The sequence below is a fragment of the Balearica regulorum genome, chromosome Z (assembly GCF_011004875.1).
Source record: "Balearica regulorum gibbericeps isolate bBalReg1 chromosome Z, bBalReg1.pri, whole genome shotgun sequence".
Classification (NCBI taxonomy): domain Eukaryota; kingdom Metazoa; phylum Chordata; class Aves; order Gruiformes; family Gruidae; genus Balearica; species Balearica regulorum.
Window position 1 is genome coordinate 28594903 of NC_046220.1, and position 18084 is coordinate 28612986.

The following is an 18084-nucleotide window of genomic DNA, read 5'->3' on the forward strand; positions in this document are numbered from 1 at the left end:
ACTCACTTGGAAATAGTATGTTGATCAATTCAACTAGCTTTGTGTAAGAAGCCAAACATATAGACATATCTATTTTCTTTGCTGCTATCTAGTAAGCAAATGTTAAACTTAGTGTATTTCATACGGGTTCCCCAGCAAATAGATGTTATCTCTGCTGTAAGTTTTAAAAGTGTGCTTTGGGTAAACACATCATTTTTACTGATTTTTACCATTTTATGGCTCAGTTTGGATGTAATAGAACCTTGCTTTCACAGATGAACTATGATTTACAGCATTTTCTTGCATTAATTTTAATGACTATTTTTAAAAAGTGCTGTAACATGTTCTGTATTCATGAATGTTTTGCATAGATTTATGTACATATTAGCACTAGAAGAGGAGAAATAAATATGCTTTATTTATTTATTCTTTACACATCACACTGTAAAATTGTTGAAGGCAAAATAGTTCTGTGTTTTGCTAAGAAAAGTGGCTTAGAGATCCCCATCTGTAACTTCAGTTATCTGGCATTGCTAATAGATACAATCCTATAACAATAAAATTAATGATGCAAAAATTATAGCATTTACAAACAGAATGATGACAAAACAGAAGTTGATATTTTCTACCTCAAAGAGTTTGTTCTTCAAACTTCTTCTTGGTGTTAAAATGTTGTAACACTTCTGACTTTTTAGTGACATTGCTACACAACACAGTAACAAAACCAAATGTAACTGAGGTATTTAAAAAGACCTTTGATATATATGGTATTCCAGAGAAAGTATTTATTTTTCTCTTTTTAAAGAAAACTTTCAGTACATAAGCAAAAAGAGTTTTCAAATATTATCAGTTTTGTCTGTACATACCATAAGCAATTTCTAATTGGAAGACAATCAGAATATTTTCCTAACTTATTTTCTGGCCAGGATTTTTCCAAATAATACTCAATTATGTATGTTGTGCAGCATTTGTGATATCGTCAAGTACATGATCTTTTCATACATTAATGATAATTGCATAGCAATTTGTCTTTATTTTCCTCCATCTTTCAATGCTGAATACCTCTAAAGAGAGCATTTACAAAGTTCAAGCAGTCGTTTGTTCTCCACAGATATTACTGGCAGTGGTTTTGGTTAAAACCCCACTCAGTTCTCTGAAATACTGGGAGTAATTCTTTCCATTAGGCAAGAACAGCACCCTTAATCACATCTCTATTCCTGTTGCTCTGAACACTCACTGGCCGCACACCACATAAGCCCCAGGCTCAACCGTGATATTTACAAGGTCTTTCACTTCTCGTCATCTCTTCAAAAGCCATGTTTGTTTTCATTCTTTCCATTAGTGGGGTTTGTTTGATTATTGTGACTCTCTGCTTGCAAGTCTAACAGTTTTAGACCCAGAATACTAAACACACATCACTGCTGAAAAATAAGCATTTTTAGTGAATATATAATAACAGATGAACACTTCTCAGCATTACTGTCTCTGACCATTTACAAACATGTAATTCCTTCTTTGCTTTCAGGATCAGTGAAAGTAAACTTTGAGTTACATTATAATTTTACTTAAATTTGTGCTTCTTCCTTAGTGTTCTTGTCACTTTTTCTTCCTCTATTGGGCTGTGCATTACACATTATCTATCCATTTACTGTACTTAGTAACTTGAACCTTTTGAATTCACTGATGTGTGTACGCCCTTAGTAGATTGCTTCACTGATCCATGGGCAAGTGTCTTCTCTTGTCATAACCTCACCTGGGAATTCAGTGCAGTGGATAAGAACTGATATATAACAGAAGCTGGAGTTCTGCTGAAGACCACACTTCTGACATCCTAAACCAAAGCCATCATCATGCACGAGCATTCAAAACCAGCTTTATTTATGGATGGTTGTATTTGTTAGAATGATCTTAGCACAATTCAAGAGGTGACAAAGTATTTCTGCCACACTTGATCCCCAGTGCCCATTGCTGCCCCAAAGGGACCAGGTAGCTTGCAGCAACAGACTGTGGACCAGGAAGAGGGTGAGGAGAGTTTTCGCAGTGGTGAGGATGTTTTCCTGAAGTACTTATTTGCTTTTTTCTTTCAATGCCAGAACTGGTGATTAGCACTCTGTTAACTGATAAATTCCATTCATTGAAATTCCCCCTCAAAACAGTAAACTGTCTTTTGCCCATGACAGTTGTATGAGCATGTGTTTTGTTATTTGTCCAAGAATTTCTGAGCAGTCTTCTTCATTAGTTTTTATTTTACAGTTAATCTTTTGATAATCAATAGTGAATCTAACACATTGCTAGATGTTATAAACACATAAGGACTGTAGAAACACACAGCACAGTTGAATATGAACACATCAGTGGAAGTAAAATGTGAAAGGTTACGAGCAATGTACTTGCCAGCTGGACTTTTCAACAGCCAGATCAACTATCAGACCTGTGACAACATACTTTTAAAATGTTATCATTTTCTATCTCTCTGTCTGTGCTAGACAAAGACTGGAAAAAGCAGTTCCAAATACAAACCGCATGTGACATTGTCAATAGACTAAACAAGAAAAAGGTGAAAGTAGAAGAAATAAGTATCTTCTTTTCAATTGAAATAAAGGATTGTCCTGAGTGATGTGAGGAGACTGCTGCAGAGCCAAGAGGTCAAATATCCTGATTCCAATCCACTGGAATTTAACAATTGTTTCTCCTATTTACAAGTTTCTCATGTCATTTCTGTGTAATTTCAGATCCAGGTATTATGAATTCATAAATTGTATGTGGACACAGTATTCTAATACATACAATGCTGATTTGCTGAATAATAGAGCTCTTCCACCTACAAGAATAAGAAAATAAAAACTGAAAATAATGCAGAATACAGGTTTTATTTCATGCTGCAGACAGTGGTTAGACATGATCCAACACAGAGATCCTGTAATCATAATTTGAAGGCCTGTGAGGATCCTGCCAACTATATCATCTCAAAAGATGAAATTATACACTTTGAAAGAGAAAGTTGCTACTGGACAAAAGAGTGAAAAAAAGAGGACAGCTGGGAGTTGGCTATCACTAATAAAACATTGCATGAACTGGTAAGGAATGTTAGTTGAGAGCAGCCTTCACCACCAGTTGCTCTGGTCCAGGACTCACTCCTGCCTGGCCGGTCATTCGCACTGCCACAGAGGAGGAGCAGCCTCTGACTGCACCCCCACAGAGAACTCACACAAACCCAAGGGCAGGCAGCCCAGCCCTCTCCTCCTCCTGGGCTGGCAGACACAGAAGGTCACTACTGCAGCACACGTGGGACATTCACAAGATTCACAAGCACGCACATGTTCATGGATCCCCAAGTACCAGCACGGCCCCTCTGGCATCCCTGCCCTGATCCTGGGCCCCCTTGCCTGCCACACTGGGTCCCTGATGCACCGGCTGGTCCAGCTCTGTGCTTGCTGCAAACACACTCATTCAGCAGCACCCCAGCACAGACACTCTGCCTGCTTGAAACTCCTGCCCTGACCCAGGGTCTGCTACTTGCCGGCTCGTCCAGCTTGAAGTTTGCTGGTGATTACCCATGCACACCAGGTTTGGGGAGGACACAGGCACTCACCCCCCTAGCAGCCAGCACCAGGCACATGGGCTGTGATCTGTGGTCCTGCCCCAGCCTCCAATGCTGAGTCCATCACTCGCCTCACTCATGCTGGTGACCCTCAGCAGCTGGTTTTGGGAACACACACCATTCCCACCCTAGGGCTGGAGGTTAAGGACCCCCACTTGCTCCAGATGCTGGCACTGAATCATAGAATCATAGAATCATTTAGGTTGGAAAAGACCTTTAAGATCGAATCTAACCGTAAACCCAACACTGCCAAGTCCACCACTAAACCATGTCCCTAAGCACAACATCTACACATCTTTCAAATACCTCCAGGGATGGTGACTCAACCACTTCCCTGAGCAGCCTGTTCCAGTGCTTTACAACCCTTTTTTCCCAATATCCGATCTAAACCTCCCCTGGTGCAACTTGAGGCTGTTTCCTCTCGTCCTATCGCTTGTTGCTTGGGAAAAGAGACTGACACTCATCTCACTACAACCTCCTTTCAGGTAGTTGTAGAGGGCAACTGAGACCCCCCCCACACTCACTCCAGTAGCCGACACCACAGGCCAGGGGCACCCACCTCCCCAGCCTGACTCCAGTAGCTGGCAGTCAGTCTTCTCACGTCAGTTCCTCAGCAGTTGGCACTGAGTCCTTGCAGTACTCACACACATGGGATGGAGAGTGAGATTATGCAGAGAGGTAGTTAAGAAAAGACTTAACGGGGAGTTAGGACAGACTGTGGCAATCAGGCTCAGGGCTCAGCCAGACAAGTGTACTGACTGGCCATGGCTTACACGTGACTGGCTCCTTTTCTGCCTATTCCTGGTTTTTTCCTCCCTGCACATTGCCTCATCAGTTTGCACAGTCCCACCGACTACCTTCCAACATCCCGGACCCTCAAGTCTGCATCCTTGTCAATGCAAAGTCCCATTTGCCTGCAGTTTCTTGACAGCCTATCAGTTACTGTGAATAGCTAGGTTTGTTATTTTCATTAACATTACTTGGTCAGGTTTTATGTTTCTGAGCCTTTGTCTCCCTCCCTCTATTTATCATCCCAATTTGGCAAGGTCCTTATATAATCTTACTTAAAAATAAACATTCCCACACTCCACATATCCTTACCAATTAGTGTGGCTGATTAGTTTTAGTTCTCATCATTACCTCCCTCATCACTTGTCTGACAGGTTTGTGTCTCTCTCTGTTCTTGTTTATGGCTACCTCCTTTTCTTAATATCCCTTTTTGCACTGAAAAAGCCCTTGACCCTTGAAGGAGCACTCTCATTCCACACATCCTTACGTGCACCACTGCAATTGTTAGGGCTCTGCATCACTAGCCAGATAATGGCAGCAGGATTCCTTGAAGTTGAATTATAGGTTTTTTTAAGACACTAATAATTTTAAGGATACCAATTTACTTTGCCATTTTTTCCAATGTGCTGATATTCTTCCTTTAATTGTTTCAGAAGTCCCAGGCTCTCAGGTCAGTCAAGCAGAAATTTTTGAATATATGATCATAAGGATATTTTCAAAGTCAAGCAAGCAGTAAAATTTGAAGTTTAACTCTTTATTTAGACACACATTTTTTATTAGACACATATTTACCCAAATTGAAGAATAAATATTGGAAAACATAAATTGAATCCACTGCATTATCTTCACTCAAATTTGAAATACTCCATCTGAACTTTTACTACTTAGCTATGGCTTTCTGGGCTCCAAGTGATTTTCAGTTTGAACTTCTGGTGTTTAGAGTAATGCTACTGGCTAATAAGGTTCTGTTGCTAAAGAATAATCTTCCAGTGTTGTGTACATTGGCTTAATATAACAGCACTCTGCTTGTTTGAAAAGCACTTTTAATCAGACAGGACATACTAGAAGTATGTCATGGTTGTTGCTGCTCCTCTTAATAAATAGGCATCCCCACAGCTTTTACAATTAGCAAATAATGCAGTCTGTAGTACTAGATGTAGTATATTTCTCGTCTTTAAAAATATTTACTTCAATTTTATTAGTTCTTTGAGTGAATATCTCTGCTGACTTCTATTTACTTCTAACGTGGTCACCTTTACACTGAACCAGATAAGTAGTGATTGCATAGTGCTTCTTTCTTGCTGTCTTTGCAGCTGAATCCTGCTTGCAGCTGATTCTGCAGTTAATATTTGGCAATAGTCCAAGACATTTGCTAACTCCACTAGCTGTGATTCTTTTTTTTTTAGCTATATTCCTAGCACTTGCTTACACACAGGAAAATGTCCAAGTAGCCAGAATACTGACTCAGAAACCAATCTAATTTCTTATTAAATTAATATCAATAATTACAGCATTTGCAAAACATTAAAGTGGATATTCTTGTCTTGAAATTCAAGATTGCTACTTGAAAATTGTCACCTAGAGTTTAATCTTACTAACCACGTAAGTGAAAAGATGATTAAAGCTGAGGATTAAAATAGTGGAACAAAATTCTATCATCATGTTTATATGCACAGAAAGGAATGAGGTCTGTGTGTAACTAATTCTGCTGAAGAAAACACCATGAAAAGTGCAGAGATTGCAGAAAGGCAGAACAGAATTCAGTTTTAAAACTAATCAGGAACACAAAAAAACCCCTTTCTGATGAGAAAAGCCAGGGAATTTTAGCTCATTTCAAATGTCAGAAGAAACAGAGCAGTCAGATGAATGGGTGTAATACTGTAGGACCTTTCTGTGAAGAATGCCATAGGCCATAAAAAGAAAGGATTCCAATTTGGAAGAAAGACTAGGAAAAATAAAGCAGCGCTGAAGATTCTGTAGAAGTATTTAAGGGAAGAATTGCTCAAAGTTCTGTGAGATTTCATGTATTTGTGTTTTTGTTTGACAGACCCTTTAGAAAATAATTTCTATTATATATGTCAAAGCTAAACAGCTCCCCTACCCTTGGGTCTTAATATCTAACGTTAAAAAGTGCATTAGAATTGAAATAATCATGCAGACTTTCACATGTGATTAGAACTGGATGTCCTGCCTGGAGCTTCATGTTCACTCAGTCATTCAATAGAATAGACCTTCTTCCTCTGAATTCACCTAATTCTGAGAAATATGGGTGACCTGGAATAAAACTTTGTGTAGCAGTCTTATGCAAATCAAAAGCTCCCTGGAGTTAAAAGTTTCTGAAAGTGCAGGACAATTCTAAGTTTGATTCAAAGTTACACTTCACAATCTGCAAAAACCAGATACTAACCATGAGAAATATGTTTGGCTGGTATATCTGCCAATAGCTGTTTCTGAAGTGTTTGTTATTCCTAAGAGTTTACAGTAAATTGAGATGAAGAGAGTACTAGAAGCAGTAGTGCTTATCTTTCAGGAGTATTATACTTCATGTCACCAATAAAATTTTAATATTTAAAAACAGACAAATAGGTATTGCTACTCTATGGCTGAAGAGTCAGCTTTGTAATTTGAGTAACCAATTCTTAGCCTATGTTATACTAAAAGTAAAAGGGATTGTTAACTGACCTAGATTCTACTTAAGGAGTAAGAATTGATTGAGAAGAAGCAATCATCCATCTAGACTGAATCATCTTGGGAGATGGTTGTGCACAAAAAGGCAATCAGTATTTTAATTGGATTAAGTCTATTCTTTGGACTTTTCCATTTAAGAGCAAGGATCACACTGCTTCAGAATGTGGAACTGGGCAAATAAACTACCTGACATGTCCATAATCATCCTCATTAGTACATACAATAGTCTTACAAGAGCTCAATACCATTCTGAAAATTCCTAATGTGTCTGATTTATTCAGTCATCCTTCCAGGTACATTTCTATAGTCCTGCTTAGGTACACTCAGAATTCTAGCCTTTAGTGTTAACTTTCGGGTTATATGTGAGAGGTCCATCCAAGTTCTGTCCTATAATGCCCTTGACAACACGAGTCTTTGCCATTGACTACACCATTCTTCATACTTACATTCTTTTTGCTTGAGCTGAGGCTCTGGGTTAAACCTGGGTGAAAATGAATTCAGGTAACCTCTGGAAAGGAAAGCTGATGCTTTAATTTCAGCCCTTTGAGAGAGATTACTTATGATGATATTGTGACATTAAGAGAAGACAATATTACAAAGATAAATGTCTGTACATAAATCTTGGATACATCCTAATACCAAAATATTACTTTCACTGTGTTCTAGTCACGGATTGGAGAGGAGAGATATCCTCTTTTAGCCATCTAATAGCTGAGTGTCTGGTCCAAGATTCATTCAGGTTCTTTCCAAAGTTGGTGGAGGAGCAGAATGTCACCTTCAGAAAGGAGTTTATTCTGTTTATTTAAACATCAGTCTTTGGCATCCATAGAGGATGACTCATGTGTCTTCACTGCTAAGGTGGTTTTAAAGACTAGTTTAAGACTGGTCAGACAATTTAGGGGTGATTAAAATTAAGTAAGTCACTTGGCGTCCTATGCATGATCTAAAAAATTCTAAACAAATAATAGGCCAAAGGCCTAATGAAAAGGCCAAAACAGGTAACAAAAATAATGGTATATGTGTATGGGACAATGTCCTAGTATAACAATACTGAGTCACATACAGAAAATTTTGAATCTAGAAAGAAGTAAAAAGACCTGATAGATGTATAAGAAAATCAATATACCTGTAGTCACTAAATGAAATTAAGAGATAACATATTTTAAAAAGAGGAGAAATAGTATTTCCCTGTTAAGTTGAAATTGATCTGTTGAACTCCCCATTGTGGAATATTATATTGGCACCTAAAAGGAGTAACTTCAGCTCTATTCAGTAAGGGTAAAAGTTTTTATATCCTAATTCTTCAAGGTACAAAATGTCATCAGAGAAAAATTTTTGTCCATATTATACCACTGTAGTTATGAACGCTAATGAGACCTTATGCCTTCCTATGGAGGCAAACATAATTGCTCTAGAGAGGATAATTATTCTTCACAGTATGGTCGCAGTTTTTATGGTCTGGCTGCATTAAAATTGTTAAAAGATTTACAGAAAATATTTGATGAAGAACATAAAATATTTACTCAGTTCATGATTTTGTGGAACTTCTCCCAAAACATACACACACGTGTGTATGTGTCTGTATGTGTGTGACCTGATTCCAGCTGAGATAGAGTTAATTTTTCTTCCTAGTAGCTGGTATAGTGCTCTGTTGTGGATTTAGTATGAGAATAATGTCGATAACGCACTCATGTTTTTAGTTATTGCTAGGCAGTTGTTGTGTCTACACTAAGTCAAAGTGTTTTCACCTGCCAGGTGCACAAGGAGCCAGGAGAGAACAGCCAGGACAGCTGACCCAGACTGGCCAAAGGGATATTCCCTACCATAGAACATCTTACTCCATATATAACTAGGGAAGCTAGCTGGGAGGTGGAATCATTGCTTAGAAACAGACTGGGTATTGGATTGTTTCATTTTCCTTTTGCATGTGGTGAACAGTTGTAATTTTGTATCACTATTGTTATTGTTATTATTATTGCTATTGCTATCATCTTCCTTTGTTATCCTATTAAACTGTCTTTATCTCAGCCCATGAGTTTGTTTTTCCATTCTCCTCCCCATCCCCTCGGCGAGGGAGGGGTAAACAAGCACCTGCCTGGTGCTTAGTTACTGGTTACTGGCTGGGGCAAAACCACAATTGTCCTTTTTGGGGCCCAAAGGGTTGAGACAACAACATATCTTACCAGAGCATGTTAAATTTCTTGTAAATATTCATTATAGTAGCTTAATTATCACTGATCCACTGGTCACAATGTTGCTTTATTTGTTCATAGAGTTGTTTTCAGATTTGTATCATGTAATACCTTGCTGTATATACTGATTACCAGTGCTTATGTGTGGTTTGTCACCTCTGGGTGTTGGATTAAGGTTATTGTACTGCTGTTCAGTGTACTACTGGCTTATGGTATGATAAAATCATTGATAGACCGGTTTTGTATTTGTACTCAGTGGCTGAATGTATTCAGTGGCAGCAAAGCAACAGCAATGGCTCCATGTCCATACTTCAGGAGCCATCTGTCAGAAGCTAATAATAATTATACTTTTTACTTTTCTCTTTGGAGAGCCAATACGTGGGAGAGACACCTTCCTTCACCTTCCCCCCTTCTCTCCCCTCTCTCCACCTGAGGTGGGGAGGGGGGAGGGGGGAGGGATTGGTAGGGGTGGAGAATGTGCTGATTTTGGCTGGGATACTGTTAATTTTCTTCCTAGTAGGGCTATTGGGCTATATTTTGGATTTGTGCTGAAAACAGTGTTGATAATATAGAGATGTTTTTGTTATATAGAGATGCTTTTATTATTGCTCAGCAGTGCTTACACAGAGCCAAGGTCTTTTCTGCTTCTCACACCACCCCACCAGTGAGTAGGCTGGAGTTGCACAAGAAGTTGGGAGAGGACACAGCCTGGACAGCTGAACCCAACTGACTACAGGGATATTTGTTACCATATGATATCATGCTCGGCATAGAATGGGCTGGGGGAAAAGGAAAGAAGGGGGAGACACACGTTCGGAGTGATGGTGTTTGTCTTCCCAAGTAACCTAATGATAATGGAGCCCTGTTTTCTTGGAGATGGCTGAACACCTGCCTGCGATGGGAAGAGGTGAATGAATTCCTTGTTTTGCTTTACTTGTGTGCGCAGCTTTTGCTTTACCTATTGAACTGTCTTTATCTCAACCCATGAGTTTTTTCACTTTTACTCTTCCAATTCTCTTCCCCATCCTGCCAGGGAAAGTGGGCGTGAGTGAGCGGCTGCGTGCTGGTCAGTTGCTGGCTGGGGCTAAACCATGACAGTGTGTAAAATCACATACAAGTTCATTAGAAATAACTCAAGTGCCTATATTAAGGAGCCTGTTGCTTAAATGAGTGGGTAAATTTTAAAAAATCCTGTAAGCCTAAGGTACTTATGAAAGTCAGAAGAAAGTGAAAAGGAAAAATTCTTCCTACCCTCATGAACATATACATATATGTATTTAGATTCATTAGATTAGTCATTTAGAATAAGGAGTGACAGTATTTAGAACAAGAAAATTTTGAGCAACATATGTTTGTATGGCCATTTGCCTCTTGGGTATGTGACATTGCTGCAGAGAATCATCTGTTGTTTCTTGTGGCAGCTGATTTAAAAATTCCGAAGTTTATAGTAAGAATGATCATCAAAAATCGTAATATCATTCTCAACCAAGAAAACAGAGCAATATTCTTGCACATCCCATCCCAAGGTATTAGTGAGTTTTAGCACAGCTTGACGTTTGTCCAAAGGGAGTCACAGGTGCTCTGTACCTCTGGAAAAACAGTTTTTATAGTCCTGTGACTCCCTTAGCAACTGTGTCTCATGGGATGTATTTTACTGCACATCATGTATTTGAAGTGAGAGCAAGAAAGGAGAATGTGCCTCTACAAACACTTTCCCCAAAACCATTGATCACTGGAAAAAGAAAATTAATAAATTATATGATCTGCCCACTACTTGTGAATACAGTATAGATTAGATTAAGTTGGATGAAATCAACCCAAGCATGTGCTAAAGTGTGTGAGGTCTTTAGGAAGTCACTAGCTGTGCCATCCAGTGAGGTAAATGAGACTCGGGGTTTTAGGTTAGGTTCTGCTGTGAAAGAGGCTAGAAGAATGCACTATGATGCATAATACTTAGCAGCAGGTTTCATAACACAGAATGATTCAGATAAGCATCTAGAACATATTGAAAACGTCAGTACTAAACAAATATTAAGTAAATTCTGATGCTGAAGAAAATGTAAAATATTCTCATTTATTTCAGTTTTACCCAATATTCCATCAGGTAAATACGTGCTTTTCTAATTATTTTTACTATCATGAAGCTGCTGTGTAATCAAGCTAAGAACGGACTTTGTTGTTGTAAGGGCTTCTGTTTTGGGTTTGCTGTTTTTTGGGGTTTTTTTTAGTGTTTTTTGTTGGTTTGAGTTTGTTTTTTTTTTTTTCAAGAGAGAAGGGAGGTGGCTGGTATAAGAATGACACAATACTTTCTTGAAGAGGAACATAGGTTCATATTATTATTCCAGTTCCAAATTCTGTTTAGAAGGAAAAAACAATGGGCAGACAGAAAGTAGCAGTCTCCTACATGAACGCTAGCTCTCATGTGGCCATTCCACCACTGCTACTGCAGCAGCCTCCCAGAAGAGGTTAACTAAAGTAAGTACTTTGTGCTGGGGTTTTTTTGTGTTTTGTTAAAAGAAGTGTCCTGCCACTGCATTGATCTTCTGGAAATCAGAGACACTGTATCTTCTTTTAGTATTGGGGTCTGGGAAATATCAGAATTAATGCTTTTTGAAAGTTTTAAACTTAAAATAAAAGCAAATCTCTTCCCTTAAACTTCACATTATTTTTCACTATAAAATCAATGAGATGATTACTTTTTTGGTACAAGACTAACAAAATATTTTATATTGCACATTTAAACTTTATTGTCATTATAATGTTACTACTGCAAAACACTTTATAGATAAAGATTCTTTATGTAAAGGTAAAATATAGAGGGCTTAAGGCACATTATGGGGAGAAAATGTTCTTCTCTAGGAGAGAACAAGAACTGAGGTGTTAGAAAAATGATGCAACTTTTCATTTATCTACATGTCTTTTTAAACCCAGTAACAAAGGAGTTTTTCCCATTGAATAAAGACTTCGGCATATTCATTAGAAGATGTCTGTCCCTGTTTGTTAGGTAGTGTCCTGGTTCTGGCAAGGAGAGAGTTAATTTTACAAGGAGCCAGGACAGGTGAGCCAAGCTGGCCGGGGGCTATTCCATACCATGTGACGTCATGCTCACCAGAAAAAGGGGGGGGGGGGGGGGCGAGTCTAGTAGGGGAGGGGCGGCGCGGTTTCGGCGCGGTTCCGGGACGGGCTGAGTGTCTGGTCGGTGGGTCGGTCGGTCGTTGGTTCGGTAAATTGTTCTCTGTTATCACCCATTGTTACTATCTGTTATCAGCACTGTTGTTGATTGTTTTCCCTCTCCCTTGCTGTCCCAGTAAACTGCCCTTATCCCAACCCTCGAGGCTTTGCCGTTGTTTTTCCGTTCTCTTCCCCATCCCGCTGGGGAAGGAGTGAGTGAGCGGCGCGTGGCACTTAGCTACCGGCTGGGGCTAAACCACGTCAGTCCTTTTTGGCGCCCAACGTGGGGCACGAGGGGTTGTGATAAGGACAAGTCTGACCCAAGTGTGTTAAAGCAAAATTGTCATAAGAATTTATGATGTTATTGAAACAGTCACTGGTCATAATGATGTTCTGTTTGGTTACATGGCTCTGGTTTGTAAACCCGTGTTTACTCTATGCAATCCTTGCGGTGCTGTTTATCACCTCTGGGAGAGGGGTTCCTGTTCTCATATTGTTAAGGGAGGCACAAACTTTGTTCCCACACAAGTAAACTTAAAACAAACAGTGTGATTAAGAATAGTTTACACATATTACAATGATGAGAGGAAGAACCAAGGACAGAATCCCTGATGCAGTAGGAAACATCTTACAAGACGAACTAACCTTGCAGTCTGGGAAAGGATCAGGGAGAGTACGGCGCATGTGTAAGCGAAGAAAGTCAAAAGGTTATGAAGGGGATGATATTTACTTCATTGTCAGAGACCCCTGCCCACCCTGACTAGAGGAGACTACGCATGTGCCAGGAGGAGGGGTCGGGGAAAGAGCTAATTTTAATACGAGACGGGAAAGGTTATGAATATGTATAGGCGCCTTGCAAAACTATTATGAATATGTAATACTTTGTAGCATATAAGGAAGCTAAAAGCTGCTGTAAGGCACACACGATTGTGGTGGGGCGACCCCCCGTGCTGCCCAGTGCTGAATAAACATACCTATTTTACAGCCTTCTCAGTTGTGGAGTCTGTCTTCCGCACGTCATTGTTGTATTGTGTGATAATGACTTATGATAAGATATCATCGACAGTCATGAGTCTGAGCTGGTACTTGTATGTAGCATTTCGGTCAGGCTTGTACCTCAGTCAATATCTTTCAGAATTCATTAATAATTGGACCTAATCTATGGGGAAGATGGGGGGATACCTTCTCCCACACTTTCACCTCCCCTTTTCCTTTTTGGTTGGTCACAACAATTTTTGAAGAATTTTGAATACCCTTGGAATGTTCAGGCCAGTATATTGCTATTGCTAGGTCTCCTGAATGTTTTCCCACTCCTGTTCAGGGTTAGCAAAAATTGTTTCAAGAATATTACCCAGGGATCTTCCCCAAGGCTGGATGGTCTGGGCTGGCATGGCATGTGGGAGAGTATGGGTGGGTATCTAGAGACCTTCTCACCCCCAATGGTTTGGAGCTTCACTCCTGAACAATTGCATTGTTCAGGACCCTGATAAAATGGTAGAATATTTGAAAGGAAAATGCTGTGGGGATTCTAAGGAGACACAGCTTACTGTGCTGTGCTGGGCCCTGGCCACAATCTCTCAAACACTGCTTGATAGTAGACAGCACCACCCAGAGGGAGAGAGTGGACCCACAGGCACTGCAGCTGCCCAGGCCCCTGCAACAGGCACTGCAGCTGCCCAAACCCCCGCGACAGGCACTGTAGCCGAGCCAAAAGATCAACCCATACCAGTATCAGTCGCCCCTATACACAAAAAGAAATACACAAAGAAATCGGTTCTCTTAGTGAGAGATGATGATGAACCAGGGCCATCACGAGAAGAAGAAGAAGAGCCAGAACCAGAAGTGATCACCCGATCTCTGTCCCTGAGTGAGTTGCGAGATATGCGGAAAGACTTCAGCCGCCTTCCAGGGGAGCACATTATTACCTGGCTGCTCCGCTGCTGGGATAACGGGGCCAGTAGCCTGGAACTGGAGGGCAGGGAGGCCAAGCAGCTAGGATCCTTGTCTGGGGAAGGGGGCATTGACTAGGCAATTGGGAAGAAGGCACAGGCCCTCAGTCTCTCGAGGCGACTCCTGTCCAGTGTGAGGGAAAGGTATCCTTTCAGCGAAGATGTCGTATGTCAGCCAGGCAAGTGGACCACTATGGAGAGAGGTATCCAATATCTGAGAGAATTAGCTGTGCGGGAAATGGTTTATTACAATCCAGACAACGCACAGTTGCCCAGAAACCCCGATGAAGTCCAATGTACCCGACCCACGTGGCGAAAATTTGTGCGAAGTGCACCATCATCGTACGCCAATTTACTGGCAGTAATCGACTGGAAGAGTGAAGAGGTACCCACAGTGGATGAAGTGGCTGGCCGACTCCGGCAATATAAAGACAGCCTTTCTTCCTCCCTCATCTCGGCTGTGGAGAAACTGTCTCAGGACGTCCGGCAACTCAAAGAGGATATATTGTACTCCCCACCCCCACAGACCAGTATTTCAGCTGTTAGGAGTAAGCATTCCTCTGCTCCAGAGAGGGGATATGGAGCATACACACCACGAGGTATCCTGTGGTTTTATCTGCGTGACCACGGAGAAGACATGAGGAAATGGGAAACGCCTACTTCAACCCTGCAGGCACGCGTACATGAGCTACAAGGCAAGACAGCTGTACAAAGGAACTCTTCCAGAAAGGATGCTGCTCCAGTTTCCACCAGGCAGCCCCCCAGACCAAGTGGAAGGCCTGATCGCACTTATGATCCTCTTGAAGGGACTTCTAAGTCCTTTTTGCAAGACGTGAGTAGTGACTATGATGAGCAGGATTAGAGGGGCCCTGCCTCCAGCCAGGTGGAGGAAAGGGACAACAGGGTGTATTGGACTGTGTGGACCCGATGGCCTGGCACATCAGACCCACAAGAGTACAAGGCCCTAGTGGACATGGGTGCACAGTGTACCCTAATGCCGTCGAACTATGAAGGGGTGGAACCAATATCTATTTCTGGTGTGACGGGGGGATCCCAACAGTACACTCTGTTGGAGGCTGAAGTAAGTCTAACGGGGAATGAGTGGCAAAAGCACCCCATTGTGACTGGGCCAGAGGCTCCGTGCATCCTGGGCATAGACTGAAGAGCAACAGGTGCCAATTGCTACTACAACTGTGCACCGGCGGCAATACTGCACCAACTGAGACTCCCTGGTTCCCATCCACGAGCTAATTCGTCAACTGGACGGTCAGGGAGTGATCAGCAGAACCCGCTCACCCTTTAACAGTCCCATATGGCCAGTGCAGAAGTCCAATGGAGAGTGGAGGCTGACAGTAGACTATCGTGGCCTGAATGAAGTCACACCGCCGATGAGTGCTGCCGTGCCAGATATGCTGGAACTTCAATATGAACTGGAGTCAAAGGAGGCCAAATGGTATGCCACAATTGATATAGCTAATGCATTGTTCTCGATCCCTTTGGCAGCAGAGTGCAGGCCACAGTTTGCCTTCACTTGGAGGGGCGTCCAGTACACCTGGAATCGACTGCCCCAGGGGTGGAAACACAGCCCCACCGTTTGCCATGGACTGATCCAGACTGCACTGGAAAAGGGTGAAGCCCCAGAGCACCTGCAATACATTGGTGACATCATTGTATGGGGCAACTCAGCAGAGGAAGTTTCTGAGAAAGGGAAGAAAATAATCCAAATCCTGCTGCAGGCTGGCTTTGCCATAAAAGGAAGTAAGGTGAAGGGGCCTGCACAGGAAATCCAATTTTTAGGAATAAGGTGGCATGATGGGCGGTGTCAGGTCCCAATGGATATTATCAACAAAATAGCAGCCACGTCTCCACCAAGCAACAAAAAGGAGACACAGGCTTTCTTAGGCGTTGTGGGTTTCTGGCGAATGCACATTCCGAATTACAGTCTGATAGTAAGCCCTCTCTACCATGTAACCCGGGAGAAGAATGATTTCAAATGGGGCCCTGAGCAACAACAAGCTTTTGAACAAATTAAACAAGAAATAGTTCATGCCATAGCTCTTGGGCCAATCCGGGCAGGACCAGATGTAAAAAATGTGCTGTACACCACAGCTGGGGAGAATGGCCCGACCTGGAGTCTCTGGCAGAAAGCACCAGGGGAGACTCAAGGTCGACCCCTGGGGTTTTGGAGTCGGGGATACAGAGGATCCGACGCCCGCTACACTCCAACGGAAAAGGAGATATTGGCAGCCTATGAAGGGGTTCGAGCTGCTTCAGAGGTGATTGGCACTGAAGCACAGCTCCTCTTGGCACCCCGACTGCCAGTGCTGGGTTGGATGTTCAAAGAGAGGGCTCCTTCTACACATCGTGCAACTGATACTGCATGCGGTAAGTGGGTTGCACTGATCACACAACAAGCTCGAATAGGAAGCCCCAGTCGTCCAGGAATTCTGGAAGTCATCACAGACTGGCCAGAAGCTAAAGGTTTTGGAATGTCACCAGAGGAGGAGGTGACATTTGCTGAAGAAGCCCCACTGTATAATAAACTAACAAAAGATGAGAAACCATATGCCCTCTTCACTGATGGGTCCTGTCGCATCATGGGAAAGCATCGAAGGTGGAAGGCTGCTGTATGGAGTTGTTCACGGCGAGTTGCAGAAGCTGCTGAAGGAGAAGGTGAATCGAGCCAGTTTGCAGAGGTGAAAGCCATCCAGCTGGCCTTAGATATTGCTGAAAGAGAAAAGTGGCCAACACTGTACCTCTATACCAACTCATGGATGGTGGCCAATGCCCTGTGGGGGTGGTTACAGCAGTGGAAGCAGAGCAACTGGCAGCGTAGAGGCAAACCCATGTGGGCTGCCCCGCTGTGGCAAGATATTGCTGCCCGGCTAGAGAAGCTGGTTGTAAAGGTACGTCATGTAGATGCCCACGTACCCAAGAGTCAGGCCACTGAGGAACATCAGAAGAACCAGCAGGTGGATCAGGCTGCCAAGATTGAAGTGGCTCAGGTGGATTTGGACTGGCAGCGTAAGGGTGAATTATTTCTAGCTCGGTGGGCCAATGACACCTCAGGTCATCAAGGAAGAGATGCGACATACAGATGGGCCCGTGATCGAGGGGTGGACTTGAGCATGGATGCCATCTCACAGGTCATCCATCAATGTGAAAGATGCGCCATAATCAAGCAAGCCAAGCGGGTAAAGCCTCTGTGGTATGGAGGACGGTGGTTGAAATATAAATATGGGGAAGCATGGCAGATCAACTACATCACGCTCCCGCGAAGCCGCCAAGGCAAGCGTTATCTTCTTACAATGGTGGAAGTCATCACCGGATGGCTGGAAACATATCCTCTGCCCCATGCCACTGCCTGGAACAGTATTCTGGGTCTTGAAAAGCAAGTCCTGTGGCGACATGGCACCCCAGAGAGAACTGAGTCAGACAACGGGACTCATTTTCGGAACAACCTCATAGACACCTGGGCCAAAGAGCATGGTATTGAGTGGGTGTATCGCATCCCCTACCTACCATGCACCAGCCTCTGGGAAAGTTGAAAGGTACAATGGACTGCTAAAAACTACCCTGAGAGCAATGGGTGGTGGGACCCTCAAACACTGGGACACACATTTAGCAAAGGCCACCTGGTTAGTTAACACTAGGGGATCTGCCAATCGAGCTGGCCCTGCCCAATCAAAATTTCCATGCCCAGTAGAAGGAGATA